We start from the raw sequence: 25324 nt of genomic DNA on the forward strand, positions 1-25324 counted from the left end.
TTAAATATCTATACCAGATTTCTGCTTTCACAGATTGTATTTATTGGTAAACCTTGCTACTTTATTAGCATTTTTATGTAGAAATTATTGAAGAGATTTTTATACAGAAAGAGATTTCATACTTGGTTCAACACATTGGTTTTATGAACCTGCTATTTTTGGATCATGAATAGGGAAAGTGAATGTAGGGAGATGAATGGATGAGGTAAACTTTTTAATATGCCTAAGAAATTGTTTCTCACTTGGAGATCTTATAGGCAAATTATTTCAGCTAAACTGTTTTCTGATGGGAAATTAGATTCAATGGCATGGAAAATTAGTTAATTTATTTTGCTTTTACCAGATTATTCATTCTGGTATTTTAATATTTTGTTGTGACATTGCAAAATATAACATTTGTGTCTCATCTAAAACAATTCCTTATTGTGATTTTTTTTTTCTTTTTTTTTTTTTCAGTTTTAATGCAGAGGCTTTTAATAAAAGTAATGTCAAAATGGCAATTAATACTTGTGGTTTGTCAAAAAGTGGAATTTTGTTTGTTTTTAACTCTGTTAGTGCTGAAATTTTGCTAGCCAAGCAACCAGGCAACCAACTTAAAACCAATTAGTTTCACATGGTTAATTTAAAATGGTAGCAGGAAAACCATTTTATACGTTTTTCAGTGGTATAATAAAGAGTAATGGTAATGAGTGTTTGGAAAGTTTACTCTCTTCTCACATGCTTCAGAGATGATTGATGACTTTTTTTTTTTTGTTGCACTACTGTCATGTTTCTCTATTACTGCAATTATATTGGATCCTACTTCATTAAATTTGTATTTCAGTTGGGCATCCCAGGAGCCCTCTTCCAATATACTTTTTTTCTAGTCAGATGTCACTGTGCCTGTTTAAGTGTGTAACCAGAACAGTTAAAAGGATGTCACATTGTTCATCTTCTGTCTAAGACACAGAGAACTGAAGAGCTCTTGTTCAGAGCCAGAACAATTGTTCTTTTTTTGAATAGCACTCTGGCGTGATTCTTATCATCAAATGGATCTCAGTGGTCACAACTTTAGTTCAGAGCTTTACTGTATGTGGAGATCTACAAGAAAAAATAATTTACATGAAAAATTCGACAATCTTTCTCAATGCTTAAGATTCTAGACTACTGTATTTTTAAGTTAAAATATTAAAGTACACTAATGAATTCAAAACACTAAAAGATGTTGTATGTTCTGGTCATTTTTGCTGCTCTTATTATGTGTGCTTTATGTAGAAGGATTTTAACTTAAAAGTTTCAGGAAATTCTAAAATATCTGTAGGAATATAAAGATTTTCTGGTTGCCATTAATATTGACCTCCATGAATTTTTATCACAGAATCATAGTATCATAGAATAGCTTGGATGGGAAGGGACCTCAAGGATCATCAGGTTCCAACTCCCAGCCACAGCCAGGGTTACCAGCCACTCTATCAAGTGCTAGATCAGATTGCCCAGGGGCCCATCCAGCTTGGCCTTAAAAATCTCTAGGGATGCATTATTCACAACCTCTCTGGGCAACCTGTTCTAGCACTTCACCATTCTCTCTGTCAACAGTTAGATTAGATGTCAGAGGGAAAATCTCACTTCCTTTAGTTTGAAACCATTCTGCCTTGTCCTGTCACTATCAACACATATAAAAAAAATTGATTTTTTCCTTATGTTCTTATGTTTATAAACTCCCTCTAATTATTGGAAGACCACAGTGAAGTCTCACCACACACCACTTTTTTATGAGAATAGATTTGTGGTTCTGTAACTGAATGAAAAATAAGGCTTTAGTCATTGCTTCTTTTCTTGACCTGTCTACAAAGGAAACTGAATTTTGCTTCACCTATTCTTTGTTCAGTGAAAAATTAATATCAGATTCATCTTCACATGGTTTAAGAGGGTATGATAAGAGATGTAAACAAAAACATTGTTTCCTCTCGCATCTAACGTCAATATGCTGCGTTAGGGAGGGAGTTGGGAGGAAATTGAAGTTTCCCCATGAAGGATCATAAATCTAGATCTGTTACTTATTAATGAGTCCCAATCTAGCTTTTCACTGTCAGTAGACACTGCTTAGAAAAAATGTGTAGCAGATTGTTGGGGAGGTAATCAGAGAGCATGTAAGAACAGGTGTGAATAGTATGCTCTCTCCATTACTTTGCTAATGTACCTTATATCCTTGTTGAAAAAGTAGAAAAAAAAATTGAGTGAAATGGAATGTTTCACTTTCCTTGCCTGCTTGATCTGCACTTATTACCAAATTGGTAGCAAAACCAGTTGTGTTTTCCACTTAGGGCACTTTCTCAGAGAGAAATAAAAAGCAACAACAAAAACGAAGTTCCTTGTCAAGATGAGTTTGGTGTCAATGTTTGCTCTCTTGTTGCTTTGTCACCCATTAGATTTGTGAGAGATGGCATTTGGCCCAAGGTTTTTGTTTTTTTTGAAAGCTGGTGAAGGAAATCTACATAAAGACAAAGGGGATTTATAATTAGACAACTGAGCCCAAAATAGGACTTTGGGCCTTAAGTAACTATTTAAGTAAGCTTTACAATACATATAATTGAAAAATGCAACACAAACCAATGTCCTATCATTGGGAAGAACAGTATTGATATCTGTATCTTCATGGAATGGCTAAAACAGAATAGGATGGTCTTGCCTGGGATGTGGATGGAGAAACTGCATTTTTTCTTTCAAGATGAGGTACTGAAATAATTGGAAATAAACAATAAAAAAGGAGCAGGGCTCTACAAAGTTGCAAGGTAATACCATCCTTTCACTTTATTTATGTGAATCTGTCAGATTTATTACTAACAAGATGATGGAAAAACGCACTTTTTCCCAAACATCTAATTTCAATCAATAGGTCAATGGGCTGGAACAAATAAAATTTCTAACCCAAACAACTATGATCTGTTCTTGAACATATCCCAGTTAATTCAGTTTCATTTCAGTACTTTTCTGCACTAACAGTGACAAGAGCTCTGTTGTATCTCATCTTGCTGTTGTGCACAGCAGTATTCAGTAGGGCAGGCAGATCTATGGGAAAAGTCTATATCTTTTGTACCTGATGATAGCCAAATGTCTCCTAGGCAGTGGATGATGGGGACGTGTGTGAAAGAGCATTCTGCAACACATGCGTGCCCAAGGGAATTGCTTTGTAGCAAGAGGTAAGCAGAATAAACCAAACGTCTCATCTAGTAAGCAACAAGCTCTGTCTTTTGTTTTAATCAGTGGCCTGATGCTATCGGCTGCACACACTTTTGGCTGAACACAGCCATAAAGAGAAGACCAGTCAGTCTAATATCATGAAGGATATTGCAACCTGGACACTTGATCCCTCTAGTCACCTTTCTGCAATGGAGGGATGTGTGAAGCTGATGTGGAGGAGTCCAATGAGAAGTCTGCTTTGATTTGTCAACTTTTTCTTATTTTCTTTTCTTTTGACTGTGCTTCAAGCGTGTTATGTTCACTTAGTTGTTAAAACAACCAATGAAATTGGTGCTATAGCAGCAATAGACCTGGCCACCTCTTCAGGACACTGCACTGTGTCTGTTTTTTTAGGGTTAATGTAATATAATTGCTTAGTAGCAGATCAGGAGTCACAGGTGTTACAGAAGAGGTGGACATCTTGAGCATATGGTATCTCATGTTTATTTTTCTCCTGTAGTATGTATATAGGCTTTGATTTCTTTTTCTAGCTCAGCTGCAATCATATCCATTTCATCTATTTTCTCCTTCCTATTCTGCCTTCCCTTTGTCTCTAGCATCAGGCTACAGACAGAAACTTGAGCTGAGGTGTCGTTGCAGTTGATTTACTGTTTTAACCTTTGCTTTTGCTTCTACGTTCTTCAGCATTCTCTATCAGAGATGTCTATACTCCCTTTAGGGGTTCCTAATTCATCTTGAGTTTTATTCTCAGTTGTTACATTTCTTGACTTTTCAATCCCAACTATTTGCCAGAAATATTCTTTTTGTTTTTTGGGCTCTCTTCTTAGATCTCACATCTATTGTAGGAAGAGGACATAAGGCCAGGAATGAAGGAAGGGAAGATTTTTTTCTCAGGTGTTATCAGAAGTTTTTTCTCTTGCTTCACGTAAAACTTAATTCTGTTTTGATTTACCCTGGTTACAAGAGCACATCCACATTTAAAATACCGTAACAGGTTATCAGTCACCTATATTAGTCCGTACACATCTTGCACTTAGAGACCTCATGTACATTATTTAATAGAAATGTCTTAAACATTTCCAAGATCTATGTCCAAAATCCAAGTCTGATGAAATTCAGATTATATTTAGATGTGTCTTATCCATGCAGAATAATCAAAGGCGTAATACCTTAAGCCATGTATGTCTGAGTGGCCTGCTCTTAACTGGGATAATTCATTTTCTTCATTGTGGCTGACATGGTGCGTTTTGGATTTAGAAGAAAAGTAATACTGATAATATACACCAGTTTTCTCCCAAATTCAACTGTTGAGAAGTGAGTGAACAGACGTGTATTGTTTCACTTCCTGACGGTTTAACCCATAACAGTGAGTATGAACAGTATTTTATTGCTCAGCCCCCTTAGTTTCTCATGATGTGTGAAGATCACATTTGCTCAGCTGTGGTTCAGTTGCATATAGGTGTCTAATCTATGATTGTTCCATTCTACTCTGTACTGATATGGTCTCACCTTCAGTACTGTGTGCAGTTCTTAGCAACACTAAATAAGAAGAACGTAAAAACTATTCAAGTATGTCCAAAGAAGGACTACAACAATAGTGAAGTGTCTAGAGGGCAAGATGTATGAGGAATGGCTGAGGTCCCTTGGATTGCTCAGTGCAGGGGAGACTGAGGGGGACCTTGTGGTGGCCTGCAAGGAACAGAAGGGCAGAACTGATTTCTGCTCTCTGGTGGCAGCAGCAAGACCTAAGGGAACAGCATGGAACTGTGTCAGGGGAGGGTTGGGTGTTAGGAAAAGGCTCTTCACCAGTGGGTGTTGGACACCAGAACAGGCTGCCCAGAGCAATATGCAAGGCCCCAAGTGCCTTCAAGGAGGTCTGAACAATGCTCTCAGACATAAGGTTTGCATTTTTTGTGGTTCTGTGTGGAGGTGGTATCTGGACTCAATGATCCACCTGGGTTCCTTACAACTCAGGATATCCTATGATTCTATTTCATTTTCACAGAATCGGAGAATGTCAGAACTGTAGGGATTGGAAGGAAACTCTGGAAATCATCTAGTCCAAACTTTCTGCTAAAACAGGCTGATTAGGGTACATTGCAAGGACTCCATGCAAACTAACTAGGACTCCATGCCAATTTTTCTCTTTTCTTTGGATAGAGTTCATGCAAGTGAACTTGATGAACAAGTTTCTTTCCTCAAGTGCTTTTTTCTATGTCATCTAGAACAGACACTTTGTGATTTAGTAGCAGGGAATGCATTGCAAAGTCTTTGACCAGCTTGAAAATTAACCCTTTGGCTCTGCTTGTTTCTATGGGAAAAAGCATCAGGGAACCCTGGCAAATATCACTGAAGCTAGTGTGTAAGTTTTTCAGCTGCAGAAAATTTGACATAAAAAATGGGACTGTGTAGCATAGCTGTGAAGAAAACAGAAATTCTACTACTGTAAACCTAATTTTTATTTATTACTGATTTCAATACTAACTGTAATTCCTTCTTTCATAAAACTGACAAAGTCAAGGTTATAAATTAACTTCCCACTAAGATGAGTAAGAAAGGGTCCTTCACCATCTCATGCTTTCTTCTTCAGCTTGAAGATTCAATAAGAGAGCGCAATTCTTTTTTTTTCCTGTTGCAAAATGATATATATGTGATAATGTACAGTACAGATGACTACAGAGTAGTATCACATCACAGAATATAAATATCACAAACCAGAACATAAAAGTAGTTTTTCTTTATAGGTATTTAACACAGTTTTCTAATTCTGTTTTAACTTCAGTTTTGTTAAACAATTTCATTCTCAGCTACTCCTTTTACTGACATAACTGCTAAAATTTGAGTTTTTTTACAGCTCTTTATTGAGCTATATGGAAGCACTGAAAAAATAGGATAGAAATCTCAGCCTTTTTACCTTGTTGAAGACAAAGATTTATATCCAGATTGATTTTCAGTTAAAGTGGATCTACAAGTCAATAATGAGGCTGATAAAGTATGGTTCCAACAAAGCAGGATATTAAGAAGTCTGTATTAGAAAACCTTGTGGATTCAAGCATCAGACTATTCTTTCAGAAAAGAGAAAGCTGACATTAGATTCAATATGCTTGAGTGAGCCAAGGCTTTTGCAACTTTTTAAAAATTCTAATAGAATTCATTAACAGTGACTAGGCATCTTATCAACTTACTTTCTCATTTGGAAGCAAACTTGTGAACTCTGAGGATTCTGAAAAAAAATCTATTTTTGCAAGAAACTCTCTTTTCAAGGTGTGTGCTCCGTTAGGGAGAAAAAAAAAAAAAAAAAAAAAAAAAAGACTCGAACAAAAATTCTGCAGAGTTTAACCACGGTAAAATTCAACAAAATAAATTATTGTGTGGTATCTGATTAAATTACTAAATTAATGCTGGGTTCTGTACACTACCACAGAAATGCAGCCTCTTTCAATTTTTGTCAGTATATAAACAAATGTTGCATTCATCAGCCAACCATGCAATCTTCAGAAAAAGCACTCATAAAATTTGGAGCTGTATAAATCTCTCCCATATCTATCCCAAATAGTACAGCAAATAAAGCAACTACATCTGTGAAATGAAGGACTGAGAATAGTCATTCGTTATTCTCCTTGTTAATAATCCTGTTCTATTTACCTATTTTATTTTTTTCCTTCTGTAGCTCAGTTCTCCTAGGTCCTTTGAGCAGGACCTGAGATAGCTCTCATTCTGAAGTTTTCTTTTTCATTTAACTGCAGTTATAAAAAATCATAGGTGTATGTGCTTGTTCTAATATTTATCTTAAATTTTCAAATAAAGTAAACTAATTTTCCTAGGTAATGATGCTACTGAATCAAGTGCCAGCTTCATTCATTTTTGAGTAGTGTGCTGGCAATTCTTTTTTTATCTTTTTTCTCACTTTTTAATTTGAATACTTCTATATTCTGACTACTCTGAATATAGAAGTAATAAAAGAAAAAGAAGAAAAAATATCAAAGCAAACAAACAAGCAATGCAAAGGAAAAAAAACTGAAAAAAATACAAAGCTGAATGCTTATTATTTTCCTGTAAGAGAGATAGGTTGCTCGGTATTTCAAACAAAAAGGCCAGCAGCATAGGCACGTGTGCACAGATATGTCCTGCAGTCTTATTAACCACCATGGAGTCATTGTGCATAGATTACAATGTTCTTTATCAAAATAAATGTTACCTGCTCTGTTTTTATGGAAAAAAAAACTTAGTCCTAAGTAGTTGGGTTACAAAAAAATAATGTGTTATTTAGGGTTCTCCAATAACTTTGTATTAAGTTGAAAAGACATTCAGCAGGGCTCCTTCATCAGATGTGCCTAGAAGTGTTACTAATTGTTCAAGTAAACATGCCCATTTGTATGTTTCATAAGGAAATTATCCTAGTGCCTGCAGAATTATGCTGATGCCACAGAAGAAATCTGCGAAGACACATTGTGAAATGAATTGACAGTAGGCATTCTGTGGGCCTTTCTGGGCTAAGTAATTCTTGAGATATTCAATAGTGAAGAAAATGATTAATTCCTAGACATTATCCATATTTTCTATTTAAGTTTTCCTGTGAATAGTCTTTGTTTCACATATTTATTTTTTATGTTGATAATCAATTTATCAAGTGTTGTCTTTTTCTGTATTATTTTTTAACTTTCCTTCTTTCCCTTCCAGTGTCTCCAAATATGTGCTAAAACACTGCAGTATTTATTTTTTCTTCCATTTTCCCATACTTGCTTCAGCTAGATCTCCTGTAGAAATACTATACAATGTGGCAGAAAACGTGAAGTGGGAAAGGAAAAAGGAATTTTTTAAATCTTATTATAGTTAGTCCATGTTGATACAAGTCACTAAGGCATAATGCACTTTGTATTTGTTCCTCCTCAGTCAAACAATGATATGTATGCAGAGGTTTATATAAGGGTTTCAAATAATGCTTATAGGGAATTCATATTACTTATCTCAGGCTGTTACAGCATTTTTTTTTTTTTTTTTTTTCAAACTAGAGTTTCTGCATTTAGTCCTTGCATCTGATTAGGAGGCAATTATACTACATGTGTATGACATTAATGACAATCACTCACAGGTAAAAGGAAATTTAAACTCTCCAGTTGTTACTGTGTTAAAGTCTATACTATTGAAAAAAATGCTGTGATAGTTCAATTTATTGTATAACCACAGGGTGGACAGCTTTTCCTTCTGTGTCTAGTGGTAACTAAATTTCATGGTCTACCGTGTAACTAGACACAATGGAATACTGGAAAGTATGTGAAAGATTAAATTATTGATGTCAGCATGTTCCTCATAAAGATATTTACAGAGAAATAATTTATTGAGAAAACAATTATTCCCTTCCATTAACATAAATTTATTCTGTAAGGCATACCTTTTGGAAACATAGTGATGATGATCTGTCAAATCTGTGTCCTATATTCTCACTTGCTTGGGAAAAATATCTCACTTGCCTTAGCTGGGGAACTTCTAATCTACAAAATGGGATGTGAGCTGAAAAAAATTAGATTCCTTCAGCAGTATTTTGGGCCTTACTATGTTTAAAATATATAATTAAAAAAAAAAAAAAGCTTTATCGTAGTTTAAAAATGAATCAAATTTCTACAGGCTATTTACTGCAAATGACTGACAGGGGCTGCAAAATTAATTCTTTTCTATATTTCTTATTTCTTATTGAGTAAAAATACAGAGCAAGTAAAGCCATGTCTCTACCTGTGTAAAAATTCTTTTGAATCTGTCCTTATGGTTTATTCAGAAATGTCTCAGCTCAAAAGGCCACAGGAAAAAAAAAAATGCATCTTGATAGAAATTTTTCACTTTTATGAAACCTATAGGCTGCTTAGCTGGGTCATGATCAAATTCATTCAGGAAGTTCCAGCTGAGCGGAGGTGAACACATCATTAGCTTCCATTTAAAAGGATGGCCTTAGCTAATGTGTCTTTGGTACTTGCCTTCCAAACCCAGGGGAACACATACTATCATCTATACTGTAAGTTTCATCAGTGTTTTATACGCATTGGAAGATTGTGAAATGGGATGCATCCTAATTAACTAAGAAACTGATTTCCGTAACAGGAGAAAAAAAATGCTTGCTAAAAGGGAGGAAAAAAAAAAGAAAGAATATTTGTTTGCTGGCAGGTACCTTTGGTGTTTACAAAGAAGGTAGGGAACTTTCTGTCTCATTAACTTTGTGCGTAAGAAGATGAATACAATTGCATGAGCTTTGAGTTTCTAACTGAAATATGAGTTCTCGGTGATATTGATATCTATCTGAAGTATGAGTCAAAAGATAAACTTCAGCTTTACTTAACAGAACTCACTCACCTTTAAACCCTATTGGGGAGCATGGGGCATTTCTAGACTGCTATATAGCAATATAAGCTGTCTGAAAGCTGGGAATTGCATGTCTTTTTCCTTGGTGGGATTAAGATTTATGTAGCTGTATTTGGCAGAACGAAAGCCTTGAATAAACAGCAACTCTTAGGATTGACCTCACACAGTCTTTGAACTGAAAAATCAAAAATAAATTGTTTAGCAATGGACACTGACAGGAAATCTGGACCAACGGTAGATGAGCAGAATCCCTCATTGCTTTTCCTTGTTGCGGTATCAGCCAGCATCAGTAGAGAAATGAAGAGACCTTTTCTCTCCCCCAGAAAATAAAGAAGAGATGCTGTTGGTTACAAACATACGTATTTTTATGCTTAAAAGAAGAAAAAAGAATGGAGTGATCCATTTAGCTATATATATAGTTATGTTGGATTTTAAGGTGGGAACAATTCTATACCGCTTTATAATGTTTAATGTCTGAACTAAGAACCAAAAAAGCTGAGTGTTTGCTGAGAGGTTTTATAGATTTTAACTCTTGTATTGCTGTGAAATCATTTGTTGATATTAATAATACTGAATTATGGAAATATTATATTGTGTACACAATGAAAGCAATAGAATCACATTTAGATGCTACTTAATTGCACCGGATTTTAACGTGTGCTGCCCTGGGTATCATTTCCCTGAATGTGTCACAGCTTTCAAAGAGCCTGAGTTGGATAAGGTAAGTATGAGAGAAAACATCTCTCGCAAGTCAGCCGTTTTAAGACTTTATTCCCTATCATCATTTTCCTATAATGATACTAATAATATTAACAGTAATAAAATAATAATATATTACTATATAATATTGTATTATAATATAATATAATATATAATATATATAATATAATAATAGTAATAATAATAATCTTTTTCCTTTCTCTATTATTTCAAAATAGTAGTTCAGGTATGATTTTTATCTATTTCCTTGAATGTACAATGAGTTTATTCTTCCTCCTTGGAATAGCTAAGAAACATGCAGACTGTTGCCTGAGGATTTTTATACACCAAACTTTATGGAAAGCTCCTCTGTTTCTGAGCTGTTATGTTCAGTTAAGAACTGACAACTTTACAACTGCATGATGAATTTTTTCCTACAACTAAGGCACGAAACAATTTTGTAGATGCCTAATAATAGTTGTGATAGAAGGATGTTTTAATTAACACAGCTTTTACTGCATTTCTATTTATCTAAGCATATCATGAAACTCCTAATTTGAGAACATAAAGAAAAGTCTAATGATACAGTAAATTTAACAAAACCTGCAATGTAATTTTACAATATTTTTTTTTGTATTTTTAAATTTTATGCTTTTCTCCAGTCAGATGTCCCTTATTTATCAAGAAAATGTAAGTGCAAAGTCCTGCCAAATATTATCAGACTTGAGCTCTGCTAATGTGCAGGTGGCAGTGAATCACAATGTCTCATTATTTCAACTGCTCAGAAATGTCCTGGAAGAAAGCTTTTCACTTAAAAATACAGAGCCAGCAAGTTCAAAACTTTCTGTGAGCATTCATGCGTGTTTTGTGTATCTGTCTATATAGGTATGAACATTAATATAATCAGTTCTTAAACAGAAGGATTTCTTGACTTCAGGATGCAGTATTGTGTTGGTTTGACATTACATTTCTTCCTACATCTCAGAGCAAGCACACAAACACTTAGGCAAAGAACAAAGGGCATGTTATATATCTCACCAAGTCAGCTGCCAGATGTGATAGTCTGCTGTCTGCTTACTGAATGTCAACTTTCTGACAGGTAAACTCATATCATCTGCGTCCAGCACTTTCTGCAATGAAATAGTTGTGTGGCTTTTTGTTTAGCTGGCTGCTTGTTGTTGTTGTTGTTTGTTTTTTTACTTTGTGAAATACAAATGGGCAATGTTGTAGCAGTGGAGTATTGAAGTTTTCTGTCAGATTTAATAAGATTTACAATTAGAATCTTCTCCTTTTCTGAAACTTAGGTAAACAAACAAACAAAGAGACATTTCAAGATGTTCTGATTTGAAATTTTCAGTTATACAAACTGACATTCAAATTACAGTGTTGACCTCAGGGAACTATACTTTTTTTTTACTTGTTCTGTTGTTGATTTGTATGGAACTGAATTTTAGGAAACATGGAAAAAATTAAGGAGTATAAGAAAGTGAGGACTTGCAGCCAAGTTCTTTCAGCAGTTAGGTCTTCGTGGCAATCATCAAATGTTACACAGAAACAGGCTGCCTAGAGAAGCAGAGGCTGTCCCATCCCTAGAAGAGTTCAAGGTGTCAGCTCTGCCCACGTCAGGGTTTTGGAGATAGATGCTATTCAAAATCCTTTCCAACCTAAGCCATTCTATGATTTTATGATTCTAAGTGATGGAATTTTGAGAAAGAAAACAAATCTATTGAATTTATTGCAAACACTCATGGTTTATGAATTCACCTAAGTGAATTGTTGATTGCTTTCTTACTGGAACTGAGTGAGACTGAAAACTATATTTAAAAAACAAAACTCTTCAACAATATGGAGTTAAATACTATTTATATATTTCACAAAACAGTCAAATTTCACACAGGTCAGACTTTTAAGATCAGCAAAAATTTATTGGCTGGCAGAACTTTGGTAGGTATTTGTATATATTATGTTTTATTATGGTATATTACATACTCTTTCAGTGTACACTCATCTACTTTTCTACCTGTCTAATACATCGATGAAGCTTAAGACTAATAGGCTTTATTTTCCTGGCATAAGGGGATGGCATAAAAATGCCAAATAAGAGGCAAATGAAGAATTTTTTGTGTGAGAGTTCTTATTGTAGTACCATCCAAGGATATAAAGGTAATAAAGGTTGTGATGCAGATGCAGATATGAGAGAACTCAGATATATTACAAAAACCTTTTACTGAAGGAACAGCTCCAGCATATTACAGGTTCAGAAAAGTTAAAAATGGAGTTGTATACTTTGTAGTATGCCTTTGTAAAGCACCATTCATTTTGCGTGTACTACACACTATTTATTACAGACTTTTCAGAAACTGTAGCATTCTAAATCTATTTCTATTCTGCTTCCCTCTTCCCTCACTGATCTGTTGCCAGTAAGAAGGTGTCAGCACTCAGAACTGTGACTTCAAAAGACATTTTACAAAGAGAATCTCTGGGATCAAAGGTGGAGCAGAACCAGTTTAGAGAAAACACATCTATCCCAGGAAAGGTAGAGAATGTGAACAAGTAGTAGCTTCCCCTGAATGTTATTATTTATATTCCTTGACTATATGTTTAGGTGAAATTATGAGTGGCTGAAAGTACAAAATATTTAAGACCATTTCCCTAGGAAGGGATAGTAGTTGTAAGTTGAGTGAAAAAAAAAAATAAATGTTCTCTAATGATTTTTCCTGAATAAATTGTGACTTCTGGGGGGAAGAGAGAGAAGAAAAAAAAAAAAAAAAAAAAGGATTTGGTCAAACATACAAACTGAGAAAATAGTCTTTAGCAAGTCCCTTTGCTCTTTTTGCAAAATAATTCAAAGCACTGAAATAATGATGTGCTAAATGATAGAAGTGTTATTTTTTCCCATCCACTGTAGCCAGCAATTGCAGGCTGTAATTTTCAGCCTGTCTAGGCACTCTTGATAATTGACACTAAACTGAACCTCTGCATGGATATTTTAAAAGGTATGGATATTCTTCTGCAAGGCTGAGTATTCTATCTGAAGCAGCCAAATTATATCACGTTGCTGTCACCTCTGTCTCTCTGCAAAATTCTACTTATGTGTTTGTATTCCTAAATAAAACAAGGGTTGTATTGGGAAGTGTCCGAGACAAACAGTGGAAGCAAAAGAACCTCAGCATTATTTGAAAAGTACCAAATGATACATTTGGAAATAGATTTCTGTCCCTGGCAGAAACTGTAGAAAATATCAAGTGTTATATAAGAGGGTGTTCAAATGGACAGCAGGCTACTGTGAACCAAGAGCTTCCTCATACATCCTGATTAGGTGACAAAATCGAACAGTGAAATGATCTTATTGAAAATAGCATTCATTTATTACAGTTCCCATTCATTACATACAGTACAACTAGAAAACGATAACAAAACAAACAAAAAAAACACCCCTATTTATCAATCAACTGTTTCTGGACCTTCTAAAGCAAAGGTTGAAGATGGAATGCTTGTCATTTTGTACCTTTTCAACTTTGCTGCATTTTTTTTTCCCATTTATTAATGCTATTTTGATTCCACCAGAGTTACTGTATATAAGCATCAGAAGTCCAGTATTTTTGTCTGTGTGCCCTAGCCTGCTCCTGGGCAGTATAAGTGCTTGATATGTGGTCAACACTACATTAAGTACCACAGACTGCATATGTAACTGCTCATAAACAGTCATATGACAGACAAAAACTTTCATTTAGCAACAGATGTCTCTGCTGATGGTTAGGAAAAAACATGCGGGAAAAACAGGTTAAAGATCCTGAGCAACACTGCCATTTTCCTAAGAAGATGGAACTCTTATTTTTAAATACTGCAAGATTTTTCATGAAATATACATATGTATAAGGAAGAAGAAAGAAGGAAATACATTCACCTGGAAGCAGGTACTGTACTGTCTCATGATAATTGAAATTGTGTAGTTTCCCCCAGTATGTAGACCAAAAGAATTAATCTCTGTCTGCTATGAATTTTTATTTTCTCTTGATTCCACTGCTGAATTGAAAAATTAGTTTTCAGAGTTCTGGCCAGCAATACTTATAGTAATGGATTTTCTTACTGCAAAGTAAGCCTCGTTCCTATAAAATAACCTGGTGATACGTGAGCTGATTTGAATATCCTTCTTCTGTCTGCTAGTCAGTTGAAGGTAATGGTACACTAACTCCAGAGTGCTTGAGAGTCATACACCATCCTGCTGGAATGTTATCCATACCACTCTCTCTAGCTTCTGATGACAAGTGATTTTTAAATGCATTTATTTGGTTCATTTCTTATTTCAGAATCTGAGCCTAAATTCAGTCTCAGGAGGTTAAATGTTCATAAGTGTAATCTACAACACCATTTAGTGCTGCATTTACATTTGCAGCTATATGTACTTCTCCAAAATATATGATTTAGGCAAAAATAACTTGACTCAGAGGCAGCGCAGAAATATTCTCTGTCTTACAGTAGACAGTTGAGAGTGAAGTTAATGGCATCTGCTGACCTTAATGCCTGTGAATCTATATATTTGAAAATATACTTTTTGAACACACTCATTGTTATGAGGAAGAATCCAGAGTTAAAATAATAATAATTACAATTATAATCTTTTAGAAAACTGTTTACAACAACTTTGGTTTATACACTGATGCTCTCATAAAAGTTCTAGGAGGATCTTTTGGCTGGCAAAATATTCCATTTTGTAAGAAGGTTGCTTAATACTGCTGTGGAAATTAGATGTGCTGTGAAGTAATACACCATGGAGCATGTCAAGGCTTAGAGTGAAAGGCAAATACAGTCATGTTTACATTGCCAGGGCTCCAATTTATTCCTAAATATTTATTCCTAAATTCAGCACAGCGTTTCATGCATGAGCAAAATTTTATTTTTTTTTGTTAAACATGTAAATAATACAAAGTAATAGTTTCTTCCTTTTTTTTTTTTTTTTTTTTTTTTTTTTTTTTTTTTTTTTTTTTAAGAAAGTGATTTACCTCAAAGCATTTGCATTCTGCCAAGTCGTTCCCAACATAACCTCAAGGATCATGCCTTCAGGAATGTGAGGTCAAGGGAGGAATGTCATCCTCTTAGGCTTTTTCTGCCACAGCACCTGAAAAATAATTGGCAAATGATTAAATCAGAGATTTTCAATTGCCATGGCATTCAAGGAATTAGAGCCTTAGCAGAAATATCTGTTCCCCAGCTGAATTTCTCCCTAGGGCTTCATGATCTGGATAACATTAAAATGCAGAATCAAGGATGAAAGAGAAAACTCACGTTTTTCTCTGGAGTGACAAAACTTCTCATATGGTAGCAGTTTAAGGGAATAGGCATCAATTGCCTTTCCTTCCTGAACAAAGATGTACAGCAGTCACGAATTGACCACTTCCATGAGTCCAGTTCTTAAACTGAACACAAAATGTGTTAGTGGACTTGCTTTACAAAGGATTATTCTGTTGCCAGTTTCACTCCCAGTGAGCTGCTTTATGTGAACCCCAGCTCCTTTAGCTCATCTATTTGGAAACTGTATCAAAGATTCCAGGGATGGAGAAGGCTGAATCAGTTACTATTTTGATCAAATTAGGTAACCACCTAAAACTTAGTTATCTATGTGTAAAGTTAACAAGGACTTCTTGAGATTAATACTTCTCATGAGAAGAAAAAAAATTTCTATTGAAAATGAGAGAGGTCTCTAGCTAAACCCTGGATAAGTAAGTAATGCAAATAGTCATTCTACTGGCATCTACTGGGAACCAGGTTCATATTGTACGTGTGCGTGTTATTTTCATAGCAACTAAATCTGAATTTTAATCTTTCTGTTAGAGAGTTTTACTTCCCCAGTAAAAGAGCAGTCAAGATGGTAATAATTATGTAGTCTGAAGCATATTAGTGATGACTCTTCAAAAAGTAATTTCGTATCTTCCCACTTTGCTGTCCCATTTATCTAGCTCTGAGCAGAGCAACTGCAGAAGAATGGAAGGTAAGTGGGAGGGAATTAACTTTAATCTGCTTCTGTTGTACTGATTTAATGACACGTTCACGTTCCGTGTTCCTCTGGGAAGGATGAGACAGCAAAGGACCAAGTGAAATAAGGAGGTAGTGGAAGTGGAAAATAAGCTGGAATGCAGTAGATCATGAACAGCAGCTAGAACAGACTAACTGTTCTAACCGAAGGGAAAGCTCTACTGTAGAGTAGGAGATAAAATAGAAATTGGACCAGGTGAAATTCAGTGCCAGCAGAGAAAGTGAACAGAATTTGGACGGGAAAAAAAAGTAAGTAAAAATAAAACTGCTTTCTCAGGAGCAGAGATAGAAACTGAAAGACTTTCTGAGGAGATGTATGATAAAGATTCAGAAAACAAGTTGGAGGAGAAAATGCAGGAGCAAGAAAAATAAAAACAGAAAGTGGGGGATTAGTGAGGTTATTGAAGAAATAAAAATTAAAGCAAAAGGTGCCAAAGAGCTGGAGATGGGAAAGAAAGCATGTCAAGAAGCAAATGAGAGTACAAGCAATGAAGAAATTTCAGACAGAAAAATAAATAACTGTGCTTATGTCTATCATTTATAAAGTTAAATGACAACAAAAGATAGACTCAGTGTCAAGATAGTCTGAGGAGAGAGGTTCAGATAGTTTGGCTCCTGTTCTTCATGTAGAAAAGTGACTTATGACTATTCTACTATTGTAATTAATGCTGAGTAGTATCATGACCTGCAAGTGATTTGAATGAAATCAATAGGGCTGTTTTCTGAGGAAGGATTTGACTGCTTCTTTGCCCCAGGTCAATAGGAGAATTCTGATTGCCTGAAGGAAGGAGGAAAAAAAAAAAAAAAAAAAAAGAGAGAGAGATAAGGAAGTAAGATAAAAAGCTGTTATGAGGGAGAGTTATAGAACAAAGTGCTTTCTATTACAGATAATACATGCACTGGGAAGAGTGTATAATAAGTACATGAACTAAAACAGCAACTAAGAATTGCCAAATTTGGAAAAGACCTCCAATTGTCCACATACCACCAATATTTCCTCATTAACCAATGTCCTTTAATACAGCATCTAAATCTTTCTTGAACATCTCCACAGGGACATTGACACAATCACTTGCTTAGAAGTCTGGTCCAGTGCTTGATCACTCTTTCAAAGATGAAAGTTTTTGTAATATCTAACCTGAATTGCCCCTGATGCAACTTGAGACCTTTTCCTCTAGTCCTGTCACTAGATATGTGGGAGAAGCCAACCCCCACATCACTGCAACTTCCTTTCAAATAGTTGTAGAGAGTGATAAGTTTACTTAGCCTCTTCTTCTCCGTACTAAATAATCCCATTTCCCTCAGCCACTCTTCATAAGACTTGTGCTCCAGACCCCTCACCAGTTTCACTGCCCTTCTCTGGACATGGTCCAGGGCTTCAGTGCCTTTATGGTAATAAGGGGCCCAAAACTGAACACAGAGGGATGATCACTTCCCTGTTCCTGCTAGCAGTGCTATTTCTGATACAAGTCAGAATGCCATTGGCTTTCTTGGCCCACCTGGGCATGCTGTTACCTCATGTTCAGCTGAGCATCAAACAACACCGTGATCTGTTACTTTTACAGTGTCTTCCAGCCACTCTGCCCCAACCCTGTAGCATTGCCTGGGGTTGTTGTCGCCTAAGTGTGTGATCCAGAACTTGGTCTTGTTGAATTTCATCCCATTAACCTCAGCCAGCTATCCAGCCAGTCCAGATTTTTGAGGGCGTACTCAATTCTGTCATCCAGGTAATCGATAAACGTATTAAACTGAACAGGCTCCAGTTCTGACCCCTGGGGAATACCACTCATGACCAGTCACTAGCTGGTCCATTCACCACCACCCTCTGGGCCTGGCCATAGAACCAGTTCTTTAACCAGCAAATAACGTACCTGTCTAAGCCACAGGCTGTCAGCTTCTCCAGAAGAATACTGTGGGAGACAGCATCAAAGGCTTTGTTGAAGCCTAGGTAAACTACAGCAACAGCCATTTCCTTATCCACCGAGGGGGTCACTTAATCATAGAAGTTGGTCAAGCAGGGTCTGCTTTTCATGAACCCATGCTGGCTGAACCCGATCTTCCAGTCGTCCTGCACATGCCATGTAATCTCACTCAAGGTTTCCACTCCATAACCTTTCCTTGTCACAGAGGTTTGGATAAGGGGCCTTACTTATATAACTTACTATGTTATTTAAGTGTAGTATAAACAGCTCTTAAGAGTAGTTTTATTCCAACCACTAAATACAGATGAAACTACTACATAACAAGAGGCTTCCATCACTGGAAATCCCTGGATGACTTGAACTTCTTTCACCAAATAATCAAAATATGTTTTAAAGTTGCATGTAATATGAGCAATAGCCCATTAACCAACATGCTATGGCTATAGCTTCCTGGAATTTGGGTAAATTCTGTTTCATATAGATAAAAAAGAAATTGTCTTTATTTGTTACCCTATGAAATAAAAATCCTGAGAACTTTTCTCAGGGATTGTGTAGTGCTCTGGGTTAAGTGAGAACATCCATTTGATTCATTTTTAGTTTTGTCTCCATCCAGTTCAATCAGTTGAATACCAAGACCTGAAACAGAATTTGTGAACTAAAGCATCAGTCTCTTAGTATTTCAGAAGTTCATTTTAAATTCATAAATTCACTGAGGACTTGAGGTTTAATTGCAAATAATCAAATTGCATTTACACCAGAATTATATATTTGTTAAACAGAACTTTCAGTAGACAAGTTTGGAAATAAAGAATACAGAACAAAACAAAAACATTCAGCAAGCCACTCAAGAAGCAAAACAAATTGATATATACTAGTGAAACCAAGTAGTTCAAATTGTGTAATTATGCTGTTAAAGGAAGCTACAAAGAGTAGACAAAGGCACATGTAAGCTTAGAAGAATTCATAGTTTTCTAGGTATTCAAGTAAATTGTATTTCAATATTCATGATCTTAAATACTGAAATGTATGTTTTTAGTTAGCATGACTATAAAATTATAGAGAAGGGAATAATTCAGAACAGAAGCAAGACGAATATAATGATAACCAGTGACAAGAAAATAAATTCTATTATCATATTACCCATTGTTTTACAAAATGCCTCCATCATATTGGAAATCCATCTAAGCCCATATTTGCTTATTGTCAAAAAATATCACTCCAAGATCTTGTTTCCAGACAGATCGTTGCTAAACAGGTCTATTATATCTATGAATAATTTTATTTTACACTTGTTTTGTTTGCAATGAGCCAGTACACTATGGAGATGTATCCCTGAGTGAAAATAACTTCATATATCTTCATATATGACTACTGTTGTGCAGCAAATGGCAATCAGTCACAGTAAATCTAATAAAAGAAAAAATGCCAGAAACGAATGCAGTGCTATGAATTTTGTCATACTGTCTGGGTTTGTGATTCAGTAGGCTTTCACAAATTAAAAAGTCTAGAGCCTAGTATAATAAAGTTGAGTGCTTACAGAGAAATACATTAACTAGATTCATCAAACAGGTATCTCTGTAGCCAGGTCACTACTTCATCCCTACTCCAAAGCCACCAGCTTCTTGAACACTGCTAGTTATCTGCCCATAGCTGCTGACATACTCTTGTTTCATCTGTAACCCCGTTACTGTCAGGAGAAATGAACTACATTTTTACAGGCAAGTCTTCAATTCTGAATAAATATTACCATCTTTTTTTAAAAAAAATGTAGGTGGAGGTGAAGCAATTTATCAGAATAGAGCTGTTGTTGCACTGGCTGCAATAGAGAGCAGTTATGTAAATTGATGTTGTCCTGATTGATTGTCAAGGCTCTAGATTCCCATAGCACTCAGGCACAGGGTGCCCAGAGATGTTTTGCAGCTCTTCATAAGCCACTTGGACACAGGCCTGGGTAGCTTGCTTGGGCAGGGATGGGATTAAGTGACCTCCAGAAGTTCTTTCCAGCCTTAGCCATTCTGTTATCTAAGATGTTAGATGTCCTCAAATTTCATAATGCCTACTCATTTTAATGTATATATTTTATATATAATATATATGTATATAAGGTTTTTCCTCATAACTAGAAGTACTGCTTTGTATTGCAATGCCTCTTGGAAAAGCAAGATTTTTTCAAGTATTTTTAGGATAGGAGTTGGGAAATAGGAACCAAATGCTGGAAAACTGATTTTGAAACTTCTGAATATAAAAACATCTGAGCTTTAATTACTTATAAATTTAAGAATTATTCTTAGAGACATTTTCTCTGCTACTGGTAGATATTTAGTACTGTTGAACAATTTGGTTGTATGACTTAACCTACTAAAAATCCAATATATATAAAATGAAGTAAAATAAAATAAAATAAAAAACTGTTCATATTGGAATTTTCACTGAACTTCTCATCCCTCTTTTTGTGTAATTAAATTACTGTACCTTAGCTTAATAAAGAGATCTTTTTTACCTGGATACATTATTGATGAGAAATTCAACAGTTACATTTGCTAAAGGTCATGGTAACATTGTGGATTTTTTCATTCTTTATCCAATCTTTAAGCCAACAAGGACAGCAACAAATTTTGTAAGATCATTAGCATGTTTAGAAACAAAACATTAGCTGTGCTTTCATTTAATTAGCATTTCCTTCTTTCTAGATTAAGAATTTTGCCTTGCAGCCTGAATGTATTTCATTATTTTTATGCAGCTGATTTTAAGACAAAATAATGATTGCTGTCACCTCCCACAGTGTCTGTGTATGCACTCTGCATCATACATGTGTCCCAGGTAGAAGATAACATGGTAAGGACAATAAATATGTTCGAAAACAAAGCTTTCCTCTACTTCCAGCCTTCAATCCAATGCAAGGTCACAGATGACAGTATCTAACAAATACTTCTCCCTTATGATTCATTTGAAAACACACAAATTTTTTCCATCCTTTTCAGTTGCAGTTAAATACTACAAAATTTCCAGCCCTAACATCATCTGAAACTGAGTCCCTGCATTTTCTAACTGAAAATCTAACTGAAGACACTCTTGGAGGAGGTCAGAAAGAGAGGATGTAGGCTGGGAAGAATGGAATACTTCTTTCAATAAAGCAATGTTCTTTTCTGAGATTTTCTCTGTGACTCATTTGTTTAGAGACACAACAGTGAAGGAGGGCAGTGGGATGCTGAGATGCTAATCAGGAAAAGAGACTGCTCTCCCCTGCAAGCTGGAGTGTCACTGCAGTTCCTCTCTTATCTCTAAAATTCAGTCCCTAAAATGTACATTCATTTGGGTGATGTAAAAAGAAATTGCAGTCTTTACTGTGGTAATTGTTCCTGCATTTTACACCTTGATTCTTTTCTTTCTTCTGCCTAATTGTCACAATCTTAGTTCTCTGCTGCAACATGGGGGGCAGCACTAACCCCACAGAGGGCAGCAGTCAAATGGTCCCACATATCTCAGTTTTATTTTCGATCCTCTTATTCTCTGACATAATAACATCTCTTTAATCACTGCTGGGCTACAACAGACGTGACACAGGACTGATTTTTTTATCAGTTGCCCTGGAACAGATTACCTGTTACAAAGGCACCCAGTAATACATGTTTTTTATAATGCCTAAAACTGTCTAGTCCTGCCTGTCCTATCTGGAGAGATTTTGGTACCATTCTCTCTTCTGGTATCCCTTTATTAATTAGCATGTCACTTAATTTTAAATATTGCTCCAAAAACTGCACTGAAAATTGCTCATTTTGCATTTCAAATTTCTATTTCATGTTACAGATTATTTTTTCACTGTGTGTTTTTACTCACACAGATTATAAGAACTTAATTAATGAACATACAATGTATTCCTTCAACGACTGTAACCAAAGTGACTTAAAGGTTGACTGGTGTAACATAATATACAGCAAAAGATCGAAGAAAAGCAAACATACAAAATGAGCTGAGCATATTTTGTTTGTATTTCCACACAAATAATTTTTTACATCAGCTGCCTGTCTGGCAAACTTCTGTGCCTATATATGGGAAAGTTAATCGGAGTAGGTGCCAGAAATCATACAGTAGATTCAAAGGAAAACAGGAACGTGACTGCGTGTCTCTGAGGATAACTGCTTGGTGCCAGTCCAGATATGTTTCTGGCTGAATAGAACTCACTTAAGAGGATACCTCAGTGGGCTTGCTCTATCTGAAGGCAATGTTGTCCATTCCTTCTGGATATCAGGTTCTGTGAAACTATCCTTTCAGTTGTGAAGCAGTAGATCCTGCTCACACAGTGCCTCCTGTCATCACTGAGACCTTATTTGACCATCAATAAGACATTAACAATGAAATTGTACACATGAGAAATCAATGTTGCAAAGAAATCTGTATGGTTTCTCTAGTTTGGGGTTTGCAGGCCACAGCTGCCATTTGAAAGAGTGAATAAACAGTGGGGCAGGGGAAAACTACTCTCATTACTGCAAAGGACTCCTCAGCTGTTCTTTGCCCAAGGAATGTCATTGTTGTATCCTTGTCAGTCATTGAAGTGCAGGGAAAGTCAGTTGGTGTTCTCCTAAGATCTTCCTTCATCATTGCAGAGTGATGCCACAACCGAGTGCTGAAGTGCACTGGCAGCTGTGGGAGCCAGGTTCCCTGGTGCTGGCTGAGGTAGCATCTTTCATTCATAATTGGATATTTTTAGCACTCCAGAATGTGCTAACTATGGGAACCTCTCTGGACAAAAATCATGATCAAAATCTGTGGATGCAATAATACCTATTCGAGCAATCCTAGGATTTTTTTATTATTATTTGGAGGTTAAATTCAGAAGTGTGTTTAACGTGTTTGAAAATCAGCCCAGTGGTAAAAGATGCTTCCTAGAGATGCAGAAAGAGATGAACAGTGCTGTTTCTCCCATTGCAATTCTTCATTGCTCATGTTGCTCTCTAGCAGTTAACCCAATATCTGCACAGCAGGAAGCAGGTTGGGACAATCAATTAATATTGATTCCTATGCAGCATAAGACAGCAAATAATGCATTTTGTATTTATTGTTGTATTTATATTTGTTTATTACAGAGTAAACATTTAATCAAGGCTGTGAATAATAATAATAATGTATTTCAATTATTTCTTTTATCTATAAAGAAAATCTAATTTAAAAAACATCCACAAATTATCTAACAGTTATCTGACATTTCACATAGTAGTCAATTGAGAGGAAGTGCTCATATAAAAGTAAGTTAAAACAGCAACAAGTCTAGAATTTGCTATTATAAATAATGCAACAAGTAATGTTATTACACTGACATCTTTTCCACCAAAATTTGTCTACCAACACTTTTCTTTTTAACATATTTGTTTTTGTTTTTTTTTACAAAGTGAAGTATTTTATGGATTACTTCATAGAAAAGTATGCACATGTCATTAAGAGGATAAACCACTCTAAACAAAAAGTTGTATTTATTGAAAAAAAAAAACAAAAAAAAAAAAAAGAAAAAAAAGAAAAAAAAAAAGTATTTTTCCAGCTTTCATTTTGTGACAAATAAAAAGAAGGATAAAGAAAAGGCCTTTCTTTTTCTACTGGCCAGATTACATTTCCAGTTCAGCAAGTAATCTGTCCAAATGTGATCTGGAAATTCTATTTCCAAATGTGTCGTAGAAATGCATTCTGTTTCCAAAACTGCATCTATCCATTAGTAATTATTTGAAGCTCCTATTCAGGGCCAACACAAAATCATTTTTCATGTTTGCCCCAAGAGAATACTGACAACATGTAGAAATCCCATCTGCCCTCTCAGATAATGTCCAGACACTTTCAGTTCTAGCACACTGTATTTCTAGCAAGCAAACTTTTCCATTTGTTTCCCTCTCTTCAATCAGAACGTAGTATTGCAAGTATGAAGTAAATCCAGTGTTAAAGAGACTATCGTAGACCAGCTGAAGCTTTGGTGCTTCCAATAAAACAGTTGTCTGATTAATAACTGCATATGTTCTCCATAACACTAATTACTCCTGCTTTCAGAAGGAAAATTAAAGTGTATCCATGCAACAAATGACTGTGCAGATGCAGTCTCAGCTGTGAAATTTTAGAACCTGTCTACTTCATTTAAGTCATAATCATGATTTTTAATTCTATTCGTTAGAGTTCCTTGCATTTATGTCTCGTTTACTGTGTAAGTACATCCATAATGATGCTGAGATTGAATTAATTTTTTTTTTTTTTTGGTCCCTGTTTGAAGTTCTCTTGAAGAGAATAACTATAATATAGTACTGGAATGGTATTTTATTTTTCAAAAGTTGTTAAACTTCTGGAATAAAATATATTTGTCTCTTCAAAAGAGCAGCACTCTAGTAGCATTGCACTTTCTTGTTTCATGCACATTTCATGCGCTGCTTCTGAGATGTTCATTTACCTTTCATTGCCATAATTTACAGGTTTGATACTTCTTCTGTGCAACCACGGTGGAGCTTTCTCATCTGTTCCACAAAGAAAAAGCATGGAAGTTGGTTTTTAATTTTTATGAGCTCTCACTGTGATCACTGAAATGTAGTTTCACTGGAATTCCCTAGGTTACCTATGCAAAATTTGGATTGGAAAGTTTGCTTCTCTTTGGTTTTGTTTTTCTGTCTCTTTTGTTGCATGGCTCAGAGTTTTGTTAGGTTTGATATGAGGGCTGCCTAGGCTGCACTACTGACCAGCCACACAAACCAGGCTGGGGCACAATTGAACTCCACAATCCAGGAACAGCAGCCCCACAGAGATGCCTGCCTCTCTGCCTCTGTGTGTATGTCCAGCCTCTCATCTGCAGGCTGAGTCAGCACTGAGTGCTGCAAATCTAAGGCATGGTCATCTATGCAAAACCTGAACTGTACAACAATTACATGAAAATAAACCAGATATTATGCAGCTTTTACGGTTTCATAGCGTTGAAGTCTATGAACAAAATTAATGTTGACTTGATAGTGATAGAGATTGAATACTGATAAAAATCCCTGCAGAATCAATGGAATGTCTTCAGCGTTAAAGATGAAAAAAGATGCAGTCTTCTTTTAAAGACAGTATCTGACATAAAATTAAACATTTTAATCACAACAAGAAGAAAAAGGAGAAGAAGAAGAGAAAGAGAAAGA

The sequence above is a fragment of the Lagopus leucura genome, unplaced genomic scaffold, assembly GCF_019238085.1.
Source record: "Lagopus leucura isolate 7727_CA_CO unplaced genomic scaffold, USGS_WTPT01 Super-Scaffold_73, whole genome shotgun sequence".
Taxonomy (NCBI): domain Eukaryota; kingdom Metazoa; phylum Chordata; class Aves; order Galliformes; family Phasianidae; genus Lagopus; species Lagopus leucura.